The sequence below is a fragment of the Triticum aestivum genome, chromosome 5D (assembly GCF_018294505.1).
Source record: "Triticum aestivum cultivar Chinese Spring chromosome 5D, IWGSC CS RefSeq v2.1, whole genome shotgun sequence".
In the NCBI taxonomy this organism is placed as follows: Eukaryota; Viridiplantae; Streptophyta; class Magnoliopsida; order Poales; family Poaceae; genus Triticum; species Triticum aestivum.
This window is the reverse complement of record NC_057808.1, coordinates 168,335,336-168,354,384: the sequence shown is the minus strand read 5'-3', so window position 1 is coordinate 168,354,384 and position 19,049 is coordinate 168,335,336. Positions and strand designations below refer to the sequence as shown.

General features: G+C 51.2%; 1 long non-coding RNA gene across 3 annotated transcripts; it reads right to left on the bottom strand.

The window, feature by feature from the left end:
- Positions 1–693: 693 nt before the first annotated feature.
- On the bottom strand, positions 694–10,292 carry LOC123119961 (uncharacterized). Of its 3 annotated transcripts, XR_006459124.1 has the most exons (5): positions 8,257–10,292; positions 8,097–8,148; positions 2,637–2,745; positions 878–1,085; positions 694–800 (listed from the first exon to the last, which is right to left on the bottom strand). It is a non-coding gene; the product is annotated as an uncharacterized lncRNA (long non-coding RNA). The 3 variants fall into 3 exon arrangements; XR_006459123.1 differs by having other exon boundaries at positions 8,097–10,292; XR_006459125.1 differs by lacking the exon at positions 8,097–8,148.
- Positions 10,293–19,049: the final 8,757 nt, after the last annotated feature.

Here is a 19,049-nt window from a genome sequence, read left to right as displayed (position 1 = left end):
TATCAAGAATAGACTCGATCTAAACTACGAAAAACCATAAAATCTCACCGAGCAACCTGGAAATCTGATACCACTTGATAGAGGCAAAGGTGTCCCGTCTTTCGATGAGATGGTGGCTATCGTTTTGAAGAAAGTCGACTTTGACGATCCGACTAAGAACGTGCGAGGATGTCGCGCCTTAGCAATCGCTAAACCAACTCCAAGAGGTTATTGACCACGCCGGAGCACGATCAACCTAATCACGAAGGTCTGTTTCCTGCAGGCAAACGAAGAACAAGCAAGAAACTAAGATTGCAATCTGGATATTGCGAATATAAGAGGAAAGCTTTATTGATCAAGGTGGGGTTCTGTGACGCCTTTGTCTGGTCGTTGAACACAAACGAAGTACGCGCAACTATGGAGAACTTTAATCTAAACAAAACCCAAAGTCTAAACGATGCCCTAAGGGTTGTATATATGGAGGAAGAGGAGGGAATTTCGTGGCCCTTGGAGGAGGGGTCCGAAACCAACCCTAACTCTTGTTTCCCCACACATACAGACTCTAAAAACAGCCTATATTGAAGTATTTCGAAATTACATGGGTCTGGCCCAAAAATAAGATAACGCAGCACCTAGAATAGCCTCTGGACAAAAAATATGAAGTGGCATCTTGTATATTTCGTTCAAGGCTTCATGCACTCATTATGATGGCTTTAAAGTCCTGAAATCATCACTTGAAACTCTGTTCTTGTCTTCCTTGCGCATGCCATCAACTGCATGCTTGTCCTTGATCCAATGTTCATCCTTGTCCAAGCTAGGTCCTTCATTTGTAAGCAAAACAAATGTATCCAATTTAGGAAGCATGAACATTAGAATCATTACCAAGAAACGAAAATACCTGGTAATTTAATTGGCGTGCGCGAGCTCTAGAAATCGGTCCAGTATGTATAGTAGTAGGGGTTGTGGGTGTAACAATGGTATTGATGTCCTCATCAAATTGACTCTTCCCTTGTCCTTGCACACTCAATATTGTGTCATTTATTATGTGATCTTGTCACAAGGTCTTTTTTTGCTGTCTCTGGAGATAACATCTCATGCTCCATAATCTGCAATTGTATCAATGGTGCCTTTGTCATGTATAATGCAGTGTTGCTACTCTAGTAACTAATCAGTTCGTAACATGTTAGCTCTGAATGGTGATCCAAAGCTACTACCTTGAAAATATGCTAAACTGGACATGTATATATTTAGAAATCAACCAGATTAGCTGGGGATTCCCTCATGGGTTGGGTAGCATACTTGGGAGAATAATACATATTTCAACACTTAGATTTACCATTGCAAAATTAATCAGATATGCATCCACCTTGTCCGTAGCTAGGATTTGACGCGCAGAAATCAATTGTTTTTAGACAAAAGGCATGGAGCCCAACTTCAGATTAATGAAGCCATCAACCGGCTGGATACAAAGGTGCTACACATAGCAAAGGAAATATCACAGGAAAATCACTCTTGAAACCAGGAGCTACACATAGCAAAGCTGCAAACGCCATTGCCTACACTAAGAAACCACAGTCAAGCCGCCAAAGCGCCCACCGCGGCAAGAACGGCAGAGCAGAGGCCAACCAGAGACCCCGATGAAAGTGAACGGGAGAGGCTGAGCCGCATGGAGAGAAACCCGTCTCTATCGTCGACCCAAAGGGGCCAATGTTGGAGAGGAGAAAGCCGTCTCCCCTACATCCATACCATGCCACTACACGAGGACGCCGAACACCGGCCAACAGCCCACGGTGGTACCAGACAAGAACCACTGAAGGATTGCAGACCAGCCAATCGCCTCCCACATCACTGGCAGCCTAGAAAGCAGCGCACCACCGCCGCCGCCATCCACCAAACACCACAGCCGCAACCTCCGCCCATCCCTAGGACGACGCCTCCAAGGAAGAACACGCCGTTGGAACGTCGTCGTCGTCCGGCCCAAAAGGCCATGTCTTTCACCTGGGAGCGGGGGGGGGGGGGGGGAAGAGAGGTGACGAGATTGGAAGCTCAACGCGCCCTTAGGAGGGGACTGGCGCAGCAGCGCCGACGCCGTCGACGTCAACGCGAAGTAGACCAGGGATTTCCCCCGTTCCAGAGCTCCTGCCACCCCACGCCCAAAAGCCAGATCTGGCCAAGCGAGCTGAAGCAAGGGGAGGAGCCATGATCCAGATCCGATGGAACCACCGGAGCATCCCGCAGCCACGGAGGACCTCCGCCGCCTACACGGCCGGAAGGAACGGCCAGCTCCCGCGACGCCATCCACCGACGAGATCCGCGCCGCCATCTCCACCCGGGGCCGCCGCCCTATCTTCCGAAGCCCTCTGCGACGAGGCAAGGCAGCAGAGCCTCGCCGCCACCTTCATGGGAGGCCCCACAGCAGGGCCGACGGAGTCCTCTGGCGGCGGCGGGGAGGGGGAGAGGGGGAGGAGGGTTCGAGGCGCTAGGGTTTCGGTCGCCCTCGAGTCGCCCACGAGGGGCGATGCGAGAGCCTGGGGGCGGGTCCGCAGAAATCAATCAGACACACTAGCTGGAGACTACAACATATACTTGTGGAGAAGTACTACTACTAATTAGTACCTGGTGAGTATCCTGAGAGTACAAGAATTCAACCAACTCACCGGAGTGGAACTGCAATAGTAATTTGTAAAATATCCTGAGCGGTTCCTCTAGCCAAATTTGGATGACCTTTGATGAAGCTTGCATTATGGATCTGACACCTCATTTACCCTGCGAAGGAGAACAGAGCAGATTACATCACATAAAATGGTTAGTGAACTGCAAGCTTGCTTGGAATCAGTACTAATAAGTTGCTACTTGAGTAGAGGACAGTACTGCCACAAGGGATGCCTATTAGTAGTAACTAGATGATATCCCGCACGTTGTAGCAGGAATGTTTTGCAATATATTTCAATGAGATTTAATCATATGCAACATGAATATTTGAAATAATAATATGACAACTAAAACTAAAAATATATATGATTTATTGTGTTTGATTATTGTATAGTTTTACAATACGACGTGTTGCTGCGGACATAATAATCTGAAATACTCTATATAAGCAATCTGGCATCATGAAAGAGAGCATATATTAGCCTTACATTTTAGATTTGCATTCATGATCCCTTGTTTATCAAGTGTTTTTCATTATATAAATATTAATAAAATGTTAGCACTGTAAGATGTCACAAAAAAGAATACTTGGACAATTGACAAAAGTAGCTATTATTACAATGAAACAATGGTAATCAAACCAAAGCATGGAATGATATGTGGCAATTGAAATCACCAGGAGATAGTTTGGAACGTATTCTACTTCATTGTCGGAGTAATTGGACATGGGTATCCCAAAGACAGCAAGACAATATTTCAAGACATCGGGGCTAGCAAAGCCCCTCAGTCCGACTGCCCGGCCGCTTCTGCCGGCTCCCCGTCCGACTGCTCCACCTGGCCGGCTGCCAGCTGACCGACTGCGCCGACTAGCCGGCTGCCGACTGCAGTCCGACCCGGCATCGACAAGACCCCGACGAGACGGCCATACCACGAACAAGACAACCGTACCGCAACACCGTCATGTATAGTGTCACTTGTCCCTGGCACTATTCATGAAGTGACCTAAGGGACAAGCATGACATGCACCATGCCTTGCTCCCATACCTCCACTTAGCTTAGATACAAAGCTACCCTCTCCTATAAAAGGAGACACACATCCATCCATCCATGGATGGACTCACACGCCACACAACAAGCAAGCTAGCTAGCAAGAGAGCTAGCTAGCCATCCATCCATCCATTCCCACGGGCAAGCATGCCCAAGCACACATACGGCCATGCTCATGGCCGGCCACTAAAGCGTGCCTTATGCACACATATATGGAGGCAGATGCCCATGGCACTGCCCCAGATACAGCTCTAGGAGCGCTTTGTACTGCCCGATGTACACCCCAGATATATATGCACAGACATGCAGGAGTAGGGGTGTTATCTCTCCGGAGAGCCCCGAACCTGGGTAAACTAGCGCGTGCTACTCGCATACCCGCTCCCGGTCCTATCAGCAGCAGTCTTACCCTCACACAAAGCCCTTGTGGCATCTGTCGACTCACACCCCCCGTGAGAACACCACGACAGTTGGCGCCCACCGTGGGGCGGTACTATGCTACCGCGCTGCTGCTGGTTTCGCAGTCCGGGCGGGACCATCTTCGCCATCACCACCGCGGCGTCACGCCGTCCCTCTGATAGCGGCCGAGGGCTCGATATCGAAACACCCTCGGAATGGCCGCGAGGGGCGGCGCGTCCTCGCCGTCGGCCTCGCCTTCGCCATCACCGCCGCGGCGTCGCGCCGTCTCTCCGATAGCGGTCGGGGGCTCGACATCGACAGGCCCCCGGAACGGCCGTGAGGGGCGGCGCGTCCTCGTCGTCGGCCCCGCCTTCTTCACACAGCATCGCCTCCGCTCTGCTCTACCCCGGCCTCGGGTCCCTTCGCGTACGCCCTCGCGGCTCCGCCCCGCGGCCGGCTCCCGCCCCCAGGCCCGCAGCATGGCTTCCCGTCGGGGCATGGCCCCTGCACTTCCTCCACTCGCTGTTTCGACCAGCTCCGTGCGCACGCATGCTGCTGTGCCCAGGCGACCTCGCCAGCGCCGTCGCCCGTCGCCGCGGCTCCGCCTGCGCCTGGCGTTCCTGCCACTGGACGACGCCTGTGGGCTGGCCGCTCCCCTGCAACCTCACTGGTGCGCCTCGCCCTCGCGGCCGCCAGAACCAGCTGCGTCGGCTACGCCGGCCGCCTTCCGCCCGAGCTGGCTCCGCGCCTGGCGCCGTCTCGGCCCTCGGCCGTCTGGGTGGGGGCCCGGCCTTGTCCCCGAAGCTCCCGCCGGGTCGCCTCCGACCGCCGCCTGCGACGGCTCGCCTCCGCTTGCGCGCCGGCTCCGCGTCCGCCCGGCCTCGTCCCGCTCCCGGCGCTTGGCCCGACTCCCCGACGCTAGCCCGCCCTGCGCCGGTTCCTCCCCGTGCCGGCTTCCCCGCGCGCCGCCTCGAGCGAGAGGTCGTCCGCCTCGCCTACTCGCCCGCCGCCCCGGCCGACTACGGCCCCGGCGCCAGACGCCTCGCCGGCTCGCCCGCCGCCCGGCCGACTACGGCCCCGGCGCCAGACGGCCTCGCCGGCTCGCCCGCCGCCCCGGCCGACTACGGCCCCGGCGCCAGACGCCTCGCCGGCTCGCCCGCCGCCCCGGCCGACTACGGCCCCCGCGCCAGACGGCCTCGCCGGCTCGCCCGCCGCCCCGGACGACTACGGCCCCGGCGCCAGACGGCCTCGCCGGCTCGCCCGCCGCCCCGGCCGACTACGGCCCCGGCGCCAGACGCCTCGCCCGCCGCCCCGGCCGACTGCGGCCCCGGCGCCAGACGGCCTCGCCTGCTCGCACGCCTCCGTCCGCCGCGCGGCTCCACTGCCCCCGACCCGCCTCCGCCTCCCCCGCGCGCGCCGGGCCGGCTCGCCGCTCGCCGGCCCCGCCAGCTCGGCCACGGGTCTCCTCTGCTCCGCGCCGGCTCGCGGCTCCGCCTACACCCATGCCTGTCGCCTGCCCGACCTCCTGATCCAAGGCCGGCTCCCCCTTCCCCGCATCCGGCCGGCTGCTCAGCCGGCTCGAGCGCGGTGGCCGGCTGCGCCCCTCCTCCACTGCCGTGCCGGCTGCCCACGCGGGGACAAGGAATAGAGAAAGGGAGGAGGAGTCCGACAGAAAAGTCATGGGCCGAGCGGAAAAAAAGAGAGAAGGAAAGAAAGAGGTCGGCTGGGACAAAGAAAAGGAAAAACTCCGTCCGCCTGAGAAGGAAAGAAAGAGGTCGGCCGGGACAAAGAAAAGGAAAAACTCCGTCCGCCTGCTTCGTCACTCGGACGGCCGGACGCGACCTGGCCTGCCTGTCCGCCTCGACGCCTGGCTGGTCGAACCTCGGCCCGAATCTCGGGGGCTACACCCAGCGGGTGCGCTGGCGCGCCCCCGCGAGGAGAGAAGACAAAGTAGTCGCCGGGAGATCCGGCCCGACTGCTCAGCAGTCGGCCCCAATCTCGGGGGCTACACCCAGCGGGTGCGCTGGCGCGCCCCCGCGAGGAGAGAAGACAAAGTAGTCGCCGGGAGATCCGGCCCGACTGCTCAGCAGTCCGCCCGAATCTCGGGGGCTACACCCAGCGGGTGCGTTGGCGCGCCCCCGCGAGGAGAGAAGACAAAGTAGTCGCCGGGAGATCCGGCCCGACTGCTCAGCAGTCGGCCCGAATCTCGGGGGCTACACCCAGCGGGTGCGCTGACGCGCCCCCGCGAAGAAGGAAGACAAAGTCGCTGCCGGAAGATCCGGCCCGACTGCTCAGCAGTCGGCCCGAATCTCGGGGGCTACACCCAGTGGGTGCGCTGGCGCGCCCCCACGGAGACAAGAGAAGAGTTTCGTCCGGCCGCCAGCAGCCGGCAGAAGAAGAAAAGGGGCGCCGCAAGACACCTCGTCGCCTGGCCGGTCGAGCCTGACCGGCCGGGACCCTCCTTCGAGCGACCGGGGGCTCAAAGGCTACACCCAGCGGGTGCGCCAGCTCTCTTCTGCAAATTCCGCCTCGGCTACACGAAAACCAATGTGAGCTCCTCACCCGCAGATTTTTTCACCGCGAGAGCACGGATAACCTCGAGCGATGCTCGGGGGCTATCTCCGCATTTCATTACAGTTGCATCACTGTTCGCCCCGGCGCCAGCCAGAGTTGGCCCGGGGGCTGGCCGCTTGGCCTGAGACGTTAGTTCCCGCAGACGGCTTAGTAGCGTGCGCGGTATGAAAAGCCCACTCTTAGTCACAGACCGCAGAGCGGCTGTCCGACTGGCAAGAGTGAACGCTGAAGGCCACCCACGCGAAAAACGTCCGGGAAGAAAAACGCTTCGGGCGACCCGACCGTTTTCTTTATGAGTATCTACTCGGTTAAATTCGCTCCCAGAGTCTGAGTATTGTACACTCCACTCCGCGGCCCACTCTCAGCCACAGACCGTAGAGCGGCTGTCCGGCAAGCGAGAGCACAAGCCAAAGAGCGGAGGGAACATGAAAAAGATTGAAGGGGGCTCGGACGAAACCGAGTCAGCACCCTCTGCATAAAACTTGCAGTGCTAAAAAGCAATCATTTGATATATCTGCATTGACTAACTTTGTCTTTTGCATGATCCATGAACACTCGCGAAAAAACCTCCGCCCGACTTTGCCAAGTTGCCCGGAGGCTTGGGGGCTACTGTCGGAGTAATTGGACACGGGTATCCCAAAGACGGCAAGACAATATTTCAAGACATCGGGGCTAGCAAAGCCCCTCAGTCCGACTGCCCGGCCGCTTCTGCCGGCTCCCCGTCCGACTGCTCCACCTGGCCGGCTGCTAGCTGACCGACTGCGCCGACTAGCCGGCTGCCGACTGCAGTCCGACCCGGCATCGACAAGACCCCGACGAGACGGCCATACCACGGACAAGACAACCGTACCGCAACACCGTCATGTATAGTGTCACTTGTCCCCTGGCACTATTCATGAAGTGACCTAAGGGACAAGCATGACATGCACCATGCCTTGCTCCCATACCTCCACTTAGCTTAGATACAAAGCTACCCTCTCCTATAAAAGGAGACACACATCCATCCATCCATGGATGGACTCACACGCCACACAACAAGCAAGCTAGCTAGCAAGAGAGCTAGCTAGCCATCCATCCATCCATTCCCACGGGCAAGCATGCCCAAGCACACATACGGCCATGCTCATGGCCGGCCACTAAAGCGTGCCTTGTGCACACATATATGGAGGCAGATGCCCATGGCACTGCCCCCGATACAGCTCTAGGAGCGCTTTGTACTGCCCGATGTACACCCCAGATATATATGCACAGACATGCAGGAGTAGGGGTGTTATCTCTCCGGAGAGCCCCGAACCTGGGTAAACTAGCACGTGCTACTCGCATACCCGCTCCCGGTCCTATCAGCAGCAGTCTTACCCTCACACAAAGCCCTTGTGGCATCTGTCGACTCACACCCCCCGTGAGAACACCACGACATTCATTCAAGTGAGTCTCGTATTCTTAACTACCTACACAGGGACGCATCTTTATGTCGATCTTGGCCCAAATCACACTTGAAGACTGAAATCCACATGAATAAATGATTACTCACACCAAGTTCTGATATAAATGAAGAGGGAAGAAGAAGGCAAAAATCGTGACAAATGGAAGCCAAGTGATGAAGCGAACCCTTTAGCAATAGCATGTCGACCATCAGAGATGACTCCTTGCCTAAATCTTGTAATGTCCTTCAACATAGAACTGATGCCACGTTGATTAGAAAAGAACCTATATGCGAGGAATTTTGTGATACTAATATATGATAACTCAAATCAGGGATGAAAGACTTCTCTGTATCTTATTATCTTAGCTCATGCAAACCCAACAGAAAATAACAGTTTCAAGCCTTGAACCACAAAAGGATGTGAACGCAAGCTCAAATAACCCGATAAAAGGTTCCATCTCCATAATATTCCTTAGCTCAATCATCCCAACGAAGATCACTCACGACATTATTCATTCACCTAACTGAAGCATGGAGCAAAATGCGAAGCATGAAGTAAAATAGCATTGAGAAAGAAAAAGATCAACTATACCTAAGCTGAGATCAACTGATGGGGGACTTGTTTCCATAGCAGCTGCAAAAAAAATATTTGGAACTCCTAGCTCAAAAACATCCAACTGAAGCTTCTTATAGCATGATGAAAAAATTAAGCCGCAAAGTATATTGAAATGGCAATAACCAGTCTGATACAGGCTGGCAAAAAAAGAGAGCAAGTGATAAGATACATAGATGTAATATCCACAATATTCTATTCAGCGCTATGAACTATGAAATACTAATTATTAGATGTGAGTTGCACATTTAGTGTCCATGCCAGTACCATCAAGACATACGGTGGCAAAAAACATGGTTGAACCTCATTGCACCAGTAGTTGTCTGTAGAATACTGAATGTGAAAGAAGCAGATTAAATATCGTCCTAAAACATAATGGTGTGCAGTTGCCGATGGAAGATCGTGTGGTTACTTGCTCTGAATATAAGCAGCCGACAGGAAACCTGTAAAAACTTACCGAATTTCAGGGGTATAAAAGGCGACCATCTTTGTTGGGTATTGCTGCCTACGACTTCAGCCCAAAAGGTCGAGCATGATGAAAAACTAAATTGAACAGAACTTACTTTACCAAACTTAGGAACTGGCATTCCCTGGTCCTTGGCTGACGCCTCAATCAGAACCCAAGGTCGCCACCGGTGGCATCAGTACATTAAGCCGATGTGCTAGAGCAAGATGACGTACGTACTGTCAGAAGGCAAAGCTCCGATGCAGAGCTCAGTTCCTCCATATGTAGATGTAATGAAACATATAATATCCTAATCATGTGAAATTTAAACATCCTAGACACATAACCAAATAACACTACCATAGCAGAAGCATACAGCTACCACATCAGAACACCAAATCAAGCGAATCAAAAAGCAAATTGAGGGAGAGGGAGAAGGAGAAGAGATGCTCACGCTTTCTTCAGGACAGGCTTGGGGGCTTTGATGGCGGCAGCAAGGAGCCGGCCAGACTCGGCACTTGTCAAGGCCCTTGCAGCAGAGAAACACGCGGCGCTCGTGGTAGACCACTATCCCGGTGAGCTTCTCCTTCCCGCGGGAACTCGAAATTCTCGTACAGATCGGGGTCGCGACAGGGATGGCTGCGTCCTGCGCATCCGATGCCGCCTACGCGAGGAGGGCCTGGAGGAGAGAAAACGGCGTGCACGTAGCCTGATTCACTTGAGCTCCTCGACAATCTGGTGGGCGGCAATGGATCGGAACCTCTGCTCGGCCCATGTCCCATAGCCGATGAAGGAGAGTAAGTCCGGCGAATGTGACCAAGCCAATGCTTCTGCCGGCTGCTGCTAGTGCTATATGCGACATGCGCTGGTGCATTAGGTGGAGGTGATGGTAGTGCGGGGGAGAGAGGGCTGCAGAGCCCTGCAGTTGAGGAGAAGAAGATGAATCGAGTGACACAGGTCAAGTGGTGCACAACGAGTTGGGCGTGAAGATGGGGATGGTAGACCGGTAGAGGAGGAGGCAAAGGTGCCGATGCATCCTTTCCACTGACGTGATTTAATAGGGATCGGAGAAGATAAAGAGGGCGAGGAGCTTCAGTGGAGAAGCCAGGAAGGAGAAGAGGCATTGTGGCGGAGAAAAAACGCTGGCGCTGAGAAGAAAAGATGCAGTCCGTTTCATGATAGTGAGTCAATGCGATGGCATGGTAGCAAGGGAAACACAGGCCAGAAAAAAAATGCTGACAAGGCCCATTCGGTGACTGCATGAGGTGGCTGATGTGGCTCCTTGTTGATGTGGATAGTGTGCATGTTAAGAGAAATAGAATAGTGAGGTTGAACTATTTAGGTACGAAAAGTCTAACGCCAACACGTGTGGGCGTTAGCCAACTCGCGCACACGCATCCGTTGCCGTCCAGTAGCTACTGCACGAATCTTGACACGATCTGGCTGATTTCGTGTGCCACGTAGGACAAGTCGATTGTGTGGTGTGTAAGAGGGGTTGCCCGCATGCCGGTTTCCTCTCCGCGGTCAACGGTTGCCACTCGGGGGGCGTGCGGTGGGACTGCGGTTGCGCCCGCACGCGTCGCCCGAATGCGGTTGCCGTCTAGCACGACATACTTCACACCCCCATCGTGTGCGGTTCCATTTACTCCCCCCACTTCTCTACTCACCCAATCCACCATCCGCAGTAGTTCATTCGATTGGAGGAGAAGCCGATAGGAGGAGGAGGCGGTGGAGGCGGAAGAGTCGACGGCATTCGCGGCCGTCGGTGGGGCTCGCCGGACCAGAGAGTCTACGCCGGAGTGCCCGCAGCTTGAAGGTAATGCTCCTCCCCGCGCTGACATTCCTCCCTGCATTTTCCCCTCTCCCCTCTGCGGTGGATTTCTCCGCTCGAGATTCATAGTGATTATGGCGTAATCGCGGTGCTCCGGCGTTCCCGTCGGCGGCGGAGTCCCGTGTTTGCCGTTTAGGATGGCATTGCGCAGGTTCGTCGCCGCCGCGGTGGCAGTGATGCCGGTGTGGCTCGCCATGTCCGCAACCACATCCGGGTGTTGCGGTTCGATTTGAGCCGGCGTTTTTGTAGTTGTTAGTCATGCATTGCCCTGAAATGCTGTTGCCATTGGTGCAGGAAGTTTTTTGTTGGTTAATTTCAGGGTTTGATAGTTGGGATTGAACCCTAGATCTAGGTAGTTGTGTTTCAAAGTGAATTACAAAGGCAGCCATAGTAGTTCCAGGAACTGTATGCACTGGAAGGCAACTAATTTCGTGATCAACCGTGTCAGTTGCCACAAACATGCTTGCCATGTGGCAACTAATTTTGTGAACACACAATGGCTGTTGCCATGCTGTAGGCAGCATAATGGGGTAAATTCACTGTATTGTAAACTGAATTTGCGTTTTGCCTTCTGACTTGTGATATATGAACATACATGGCAACTCGTTTTTAATACGAGGTCAGGGTGTGTGTTTGCCAGATTTACATGCTGTGTGGTGGATGTTTTTATGCACTTTTTGAGTTGTCCTGCACTTTTAACATGGCAATTTGAACCTACCACACTTGCCTGTGAAGATATGGCAACTCATTTTTATATCAGGACAGGGTGTCAGTTGCCACATTATATGTTTGTGCATTGTAGTATGTGTCCCTTTTTGTTTCTAGTTTCTTTTGCGTTAACATGGTAACTTCAACATTTTGTTAAATTGCCTTATGAACTGTAGATTTTTAATGAATCCAATGTGTTTAGTTGCCGCATTTATCGTTGGACAATCGTAGGGGGTCTGGGTGTTCATAGTTACGTATTGTCTTGAAGTGCTATTTTGCGAGCAGTGCGGGAAGTTTTTTGTTGACGAATTTCAGGTTATGATAGTTGCTAATGAACCCTAGATCGAGGTAGTTGTTTTTCAAAGTGCAGTAAGAAGGTAGACATGATAGTTTCAGTAACTATCTGCACTGGATGGCAACTAATTCCCTGATCAATTGTGTCAGTTGCCACAAATATGTTTTTCATGCGGCAACTTTTTGTGTGCACACAATATGGCTGTTGCCATGCTGTAGGCCTGATAAAGTGTAGTAAATAGGTAGTCATGGCAGTTTCAGCAACTATGTGCACTGGATGGCAACTAATTTCCTGATCAAATGTGTCAGTTGCTGCACAGTATGATTATATGTGGCAAGTATTTCTGTTACCACACTAAGGTTATTGCCATGATATAGGCATGATAATGTGGCAAATTCTCTGTACAATATACTCACTTTTTGTGTTTTCCCATACTGACTTGTGATATCTGAACATATTTTTGGCCGTACTACATGGCAACTCATTTTTTAATATGAGGTCAGTTTGTGAGTTGCCACATTACATGTTGTTGAGTAGATGTTTTCAACGCCTTTTGAATTGTCTTGCATTTTTAACATGGCAATTTCAACCTAGTACATTCGCCTTTGAATATGTGGCAACTCATTTTTTGTATGAGGACAGAGTGTGAGTTACCACATTATATGTTGCCACATTATATGTTACCACAATATATGGCAACCTAGTACTTTTTGCCACTTTCAATTGAGCCTTTGTGGCAAGTACATTCTGTTGGGTGGCAACTGCTTACTTCATACTTTCATTTTCACCCTGACATTTTTGCTTTGTTCTTACATCAGCAGAATGGCTCGCGGTGATCATCAAGACGATGATGATGATTTCATGGAGTTACCGCGGCAGAATCGCGCAACTAGACGGACAACAGACGGCGATGAGGTAACTGTCCACCCCCCAGCCCCACTCCCCCCATATGTTTTGAATGTCATGTTGAGTTTGCAATCGTCTGATAGGGTCTAAACCTTCATGATGGTGAAACATGGCAACAAATGATCATTTCTCTGTTTTGCAGAAGAAGAAACGTAATCGCAATAGGGCTTCACAGGAACGCCTGACTATATTGACCGAGGGATTCACCGACGACCAGAAGGGAGCTGCTGCTGAGTTGGGGATGCAGGCTCTGATGGATGTTCGGTGCAAGAATCTAGTGAATCCTGTATGCGACTGGCTCGGTGAGATTTACGAGCCCGCCTCCAGGGAATTTGTGATTCCGGGACGTGGAAGACTGCCGTTAGACGAGGAATCCGTGTTCTGCACGTTGGGTGTGCCCCGCGGAGAGATCAAAGTCCCGTATGAGGTCAATAATACGATTGAGGAAACGTTGTTTGCCCGTTTGTTTCCTGGGTTGACATCCATGCCGAACACGACCGTGCTGGCAAATTCACTGGAGGGCATGACAACCCATGGCGAGGTTTTCAAGATGAAGCTACTCATGTACCTGATCTCAGCTGTTTTTGCGCCGACCACATCTCTTCGCCCAAGCAACAAATGCTTCCCCATCCTGGTGAATGTTGTATCTCTACTCCTTCATTTTTCCTTCAATCTTTTGACTCCTATGTCATCTGTAAGTTAGTCACTGCCAGTTTTTTGATGTTTTCCCATTTTGATTTCTGATGCAGCAAATTCTTGTCCTGAAATTTGTGTCGTGCAGGCAAAACTGAAAGAAGTGAAGAACATGAATTGGTGTAAGTTCATTGCGGACTTCCTGCATGATGCATTCTCAAACAAGATGTACCAGAAGGGTTGTCGGCTCCATTTAATGGTATTTTTGTACTACTCTTTTTGCAAACACTCTTAGCTCCTTGAGCATGCATGGCAACCATGATGGTGACATTGTGGCAACTGCCACCATAACAAGATGGCAACTGCCAACATAACTAGATGGCAACTAGCAGAAATACATGGCAACTAACAGAAATACATGGCAACTCTTTCCTTCTTCATGCTCTCCAACTTGATGATTGACGGATCATGCGTTAGCTTCTTTTTTGCAAAATACCATGATGGCAACTCATATTTTTTCTTTTTAAATTGTTGTACATCAGCTCATGTACGTCGATCGTCTTGATCTGTCTACTGTGGACTTTACTGGGATAGGAGGCCCGCCGCCTCCACACAAGTTTGCTGTTTCTGCGTGGACTTACGATGCTGTCAAGGCGGTGCTTGCCGCGGACAAGATAACTGATACGAAATACGGGAAACTGCAGGTTAGTTCTGGCTTCTTTCTTTGCACGGCATTCTTTCATTTTTGACGCTGCATAACATATGAAAAAATCCCCATACGGCAACCGTCCGTGGCTAACAAGAGATGACTACCTTGTTAGCCATGGCTGTCTGCGCATGGTATCCATGTCTTACGCCACATGGCAACTTTGCCATTCATTTTGAAACTTCTATCCTACACCTCTTTTTTGTTGCAATACATGAACTGTTAGTTAGTGTTCATTGTTTTCTATCTTTACATGCTAGCTGTTTTTTTGGTTTTTTCCAGCTGATGGCCAAGCATGCTATAGACTACAGCGTGTTTGGTGGGCCTCACAACTTTGGAAAGTGGATGGACGTGCACTCAGCTCCGTCTTGTCCTGTTGAGGTAATCAAGGATATATATCTATGGTTGTGTTTGGTTTATTTTGATCTTGTGCACGCGACTTTAATACGGTTGGTTACTGCTGCTTCTTGTTTCGCGCACAGGCGAGGGCACCTGTTGAGCATCTAATTGGGCAGTTTGCATCCGGAATGACCAGCTTGCTCGGGAAGTTGGTTGAGGGTTGGACGTCCCTTAATGGCTCTGACAGCGACGCGGTTGCGAGGCAGTTCACTCCATTCGTTGCAGAACGGACACATCGGCCAACTGGTTGCCGTGGTCGGTACGACTACAACAGCTCGCAGGAGCTTCCCGACACACAAGATGAACTAGATGGAGATGCTGCTCTCGACAAGGACGACGACGATGACATGGAGAACGTGCAACATGACACCGACGATGATGAACATGTCGACGTTCGTGCAGGTGGTAAGAAGGGCAAGGGTGTACCAGATGTCCCCTCACCGGAGAAAGTCAAAGAACAGACAGCTGCGAGAGGCAAGGGGGTGTCGCCCTCAAAGAGGGGGAGGGATCCAGAGGAGGTTGGGCAGGGCTCTCCTGTCAAGAGACCTAGGACCGATCCCTTAGCTGCTAGGAGGAGGTTCGACTTCTATTTTAGTGTTTTGTTTTGTCCATCCTTTTGAACAGACTGACCCCCTTTTCCATTTGTTTTTGCTAAGCGTGGCAACGATTTTCGTGTCTGACACTTGGCACCTTTTTTTGCCTCTTTCTTATATGTGCAGCGAGGCGATAGCTGGTGGACGAGCAGTTACGAAGAAACAAGCACCAACGCCAACCCGTGTTTCTGCTCGATTGAACAAGGGTGCCCCTATTGCTGGTGACACGCATTCCACTAGGTCATCTCCTCGTACGTCGACGTCCAACACCGGTGATCCTGTCGTGTTGCCAGATTTGAGGAAGACAGTCAAGAAGTAGGTTATCCATGTTCTTTCTTCATTGCCATATTGCTATATTTTTGCCTTTCAATGCAGCTGTTCAGCTTGCCACATGGGCTACTGCCATCAGTCCCACATCGCAACTGCTGTTTCTCCCATGCTCTATTTCTTCTTACTACATGGCAACTCCTGCTTGTTTTGCATGGCAACTGCTAACCAGGCAAAATGGCAACTCTTATTCCACCTACATGGCAACTACCAGCTTTTCCATCTGTTTGTGCACTCATCCACACCTAGTTTTGAAATGGCAGTCCTGGCACATCACACATTTCTTACATTTTTTAAGATGTCTACCATGGCAACTGCTGCTTGTTATGCATGGCAACTGCTAACTGGTCCACATGGCAACTCTTATTCCACCTACATGGCAACTATCATCTGTTCATCTAACAATGTTCGTGTGTTTTTTTTCAGGGTGAAGAAGACTACCACACGCGTGACGAAGCAGAACCCCAGAGACCCACTCGAACACATACACTCAAAGCTGTCGACAGGTGGCAACTCAGACGTTCATGAGGCGCCAGTGCACAAACCTGCTGCTGCACCGTCCACTGTTCCCACTAGCTCTGATGCAAGCGGCCGAACATCTCCGCCGGTTGCAGATGTGCAGGCTACGACAGCAGGCATCCGTACATCTGGGAGTGACGAGTCGGTATCTGCCAGGACTGCTGAAATATTGCCCACTCTGCTAGCAATGAAGGATGCTGCTGTGAGCCATGCGACCCGATCAGCAAGTGTTGAAGTGGACGCCCCCGAGATCAACCTAAGCAAGGAAGATTCCCGCTCATCTGACACGGATTCCAAGCACGTGGGTGGTGGCACTTCTTCGTCCACGAAAGAAGGGGCTGAGGCGACAGTTCATAATGATATGCCATCCATAGGTGAGACTCTTGGCACAACAGCTCCAGCTTCTGGTGCTCCAGAGGTTGCCAAGGTGACCGTTACGCGAGCTGGTCTTCCACCTAGGCGTCGTAGCCCCCGCAAGCAATCTGCAGACACACCCAACGCGCCTGCTGTAGCTAGGAGCAGCAGAGATGACTCTGGTTATGTGCCTGTGTCCACACTATTCCCACCACCTGCCAGAAGCAATGTTATGAAGAGAACGGAAGACCGGAGTACAACCGACCCAGGTGGCAAGCCGGGCACGACTGACGGAGGTGAACGTGCGGAGCAGACTGCGTCTTTACCCGCAGTGGATAACCCCAGCTTAAATCTGCGCACTTCTAAGCTCCTAGTCAACATCGGTGTCCCCTACAGCCCAAACAAGAAGATTGTCAAGAAAGCTGCGACTGATACCGCTGACAGCACGCCCCGTCCTACGAATAAGCCTGATGACTCTGCAGCAGCCGATGCAGAAATGTTTGTTGATCTTTCACCCTTGGATTCTGCCCAGCAAGCTGTTCACGGTCCAACCAGTAGGCAGGAGAGGCACCCAATGGCCTTCACCCCACCGAGCTGTAGCCTTGGCATTAATCGCAGTCAAGATGAACCAGTGGTGCAAGATCCTCCACCAGTTGCCTTTGCTTTCTTGGCAGGCATGGCCCCAATGATGGCGCAGCCAATGGTCGAGGGCAAGAAGGCTGTGAAGTTCGCAGAGCCGGTTGTGCAAGGTACATTTCTTTATGCGTTTATCATATTCGTGTATACATCTTTTTAGTCTGACTTTTGTTCCAAGAATTTTTTGGGTTCTCACCTGTGATGGCAAATGTTATCTGATGGACATGGCAACTGGATTTGGTTGCACGCTGTCACCTACATTTTTCTGTTGCCATACTCCATTTTTCCATTCTGCAAGCACATGGCAACTGTAGTTGTTGTCACATGGCAACTACAATGCATTGCACATGGCAACTGGAGTTCCCTGCACATGGCAACTCCCTACTTTCTGTGCCTACATCTCATATTTCTGCAACCTTCATTTCAAACTAGATTTGTTTTGTTTTCCAAGGATTCCTAACCCACTTTTTTGATCCGTGTAGCCACCCCTGAGGAGATTATGCCGTCACTTGATGAAGCTTACTGCAAGATTGAGGAGGCAACATTGCAGAGGAGGTCCTCACGAGGTCAGGGCCAATCAAGTTCCAACGTGCCTGCTGAGTCCGTATCTGAGGATACCATTAGAAGTGCCACCCCTGGTTCTGTGAGGCAGCGTAGGGTGGTTCACGCGCCACCCGCGAATGATTATGAGCCGGAAGTCAAGGCCACAAAGGATCAGAACCAGCTGTACGAAATTGTCAAGCGCTTTGGAAATGCGAGGTCCAACAACAATCACATGAAGGATTTGAAAGCGTAATGACCACACCCACATAAACCTCTCATTTGCTTTGCTCTTTTTACTATTCATCCTTTTGATATTTATAGATATGCTCCGTTTACGTTTTATTTCTTTTTTTCACTTGGTAGACATGATTCTTTCATGTTATATCATTTTCATACAGCTCATGTTTGGACAGAACCAAGATCAGACAATGTGATGCGACGTACGTTGACCTGGGTGATCTTGCCGAGTCTATGAGGCCACTCGGTAAAATGTCGAAGAATGTAGTTGCATGTGGGATTGACTTCATCAACAGGCATATGGATATGTCTCCCGACAAAACAATCATGCAGTACACTGTGACGTGCAAAATATGGGATGGTGACTTCCACCACAAAATCCTGAGGAAGCATTTTGCTGCGCATGGTGATTTCAAGCTCACAATGAAGAAATGTGTGAGTACTCCTTCCTTTTTTGCACATTTTTTCCTCCCATGTTATTTTTTTGCCAGTAGCTATGCTTCAGATGTGGGCTACACCCTGTTTTGTGACAGCTGTTTCATGTGGCAACAGCTGCCATGTAAAATGACTTCTGATTTGCTTTCCTAATACAACCTATGTGGCAACTTCAAACTAAAATACATGGCAACTTTGTTCATACATGGACGGCAACTTCTTTTAATTACCCACTACAACTAAACATTATACGTTGGTCCACTTTTCTTGGACCCTTGATGCTTTCGTAGTCACTCATGTGCCTGTTAGTGTAACCGGTGATATCTTTACATGTCATTTTCCCAACTACATCATTTCTGTTCTTAATGTGAGCTCTGCTTCTTTTCTTTCCTTCATTTTTGTTTGCAGGTCTTGTTCCCCATGTTCCAGGAGCTTGCACCACACGACCCACACGACAAGTGTGGTCACCACTATGCGATCTGCCTTGACCTGAAGAACCAACGTTTTGAGGTGCTTGATTCAATGCGTTCAGAAGCTGATGCAGACCTTACTACGCATGCTGAATACTTCATCAACAACCTCAAAGAGACATGGAACCGTCACTATGAAAACTCAAAGGTCCAGATCAGACATTTTCCAATTGAGTACGTGGCGACTACGAAGCAAGGAAACCAGTATTTTCCCATCTTTTCTTCATGTGTCCTCCAAACCAATTCTCACCCTCTCTTTTTGTCACCTCTGAATTGAAGTTTATGATTTTTTCTATATGTTCTTGTGAGTTAACTTGACTCTTTTCTT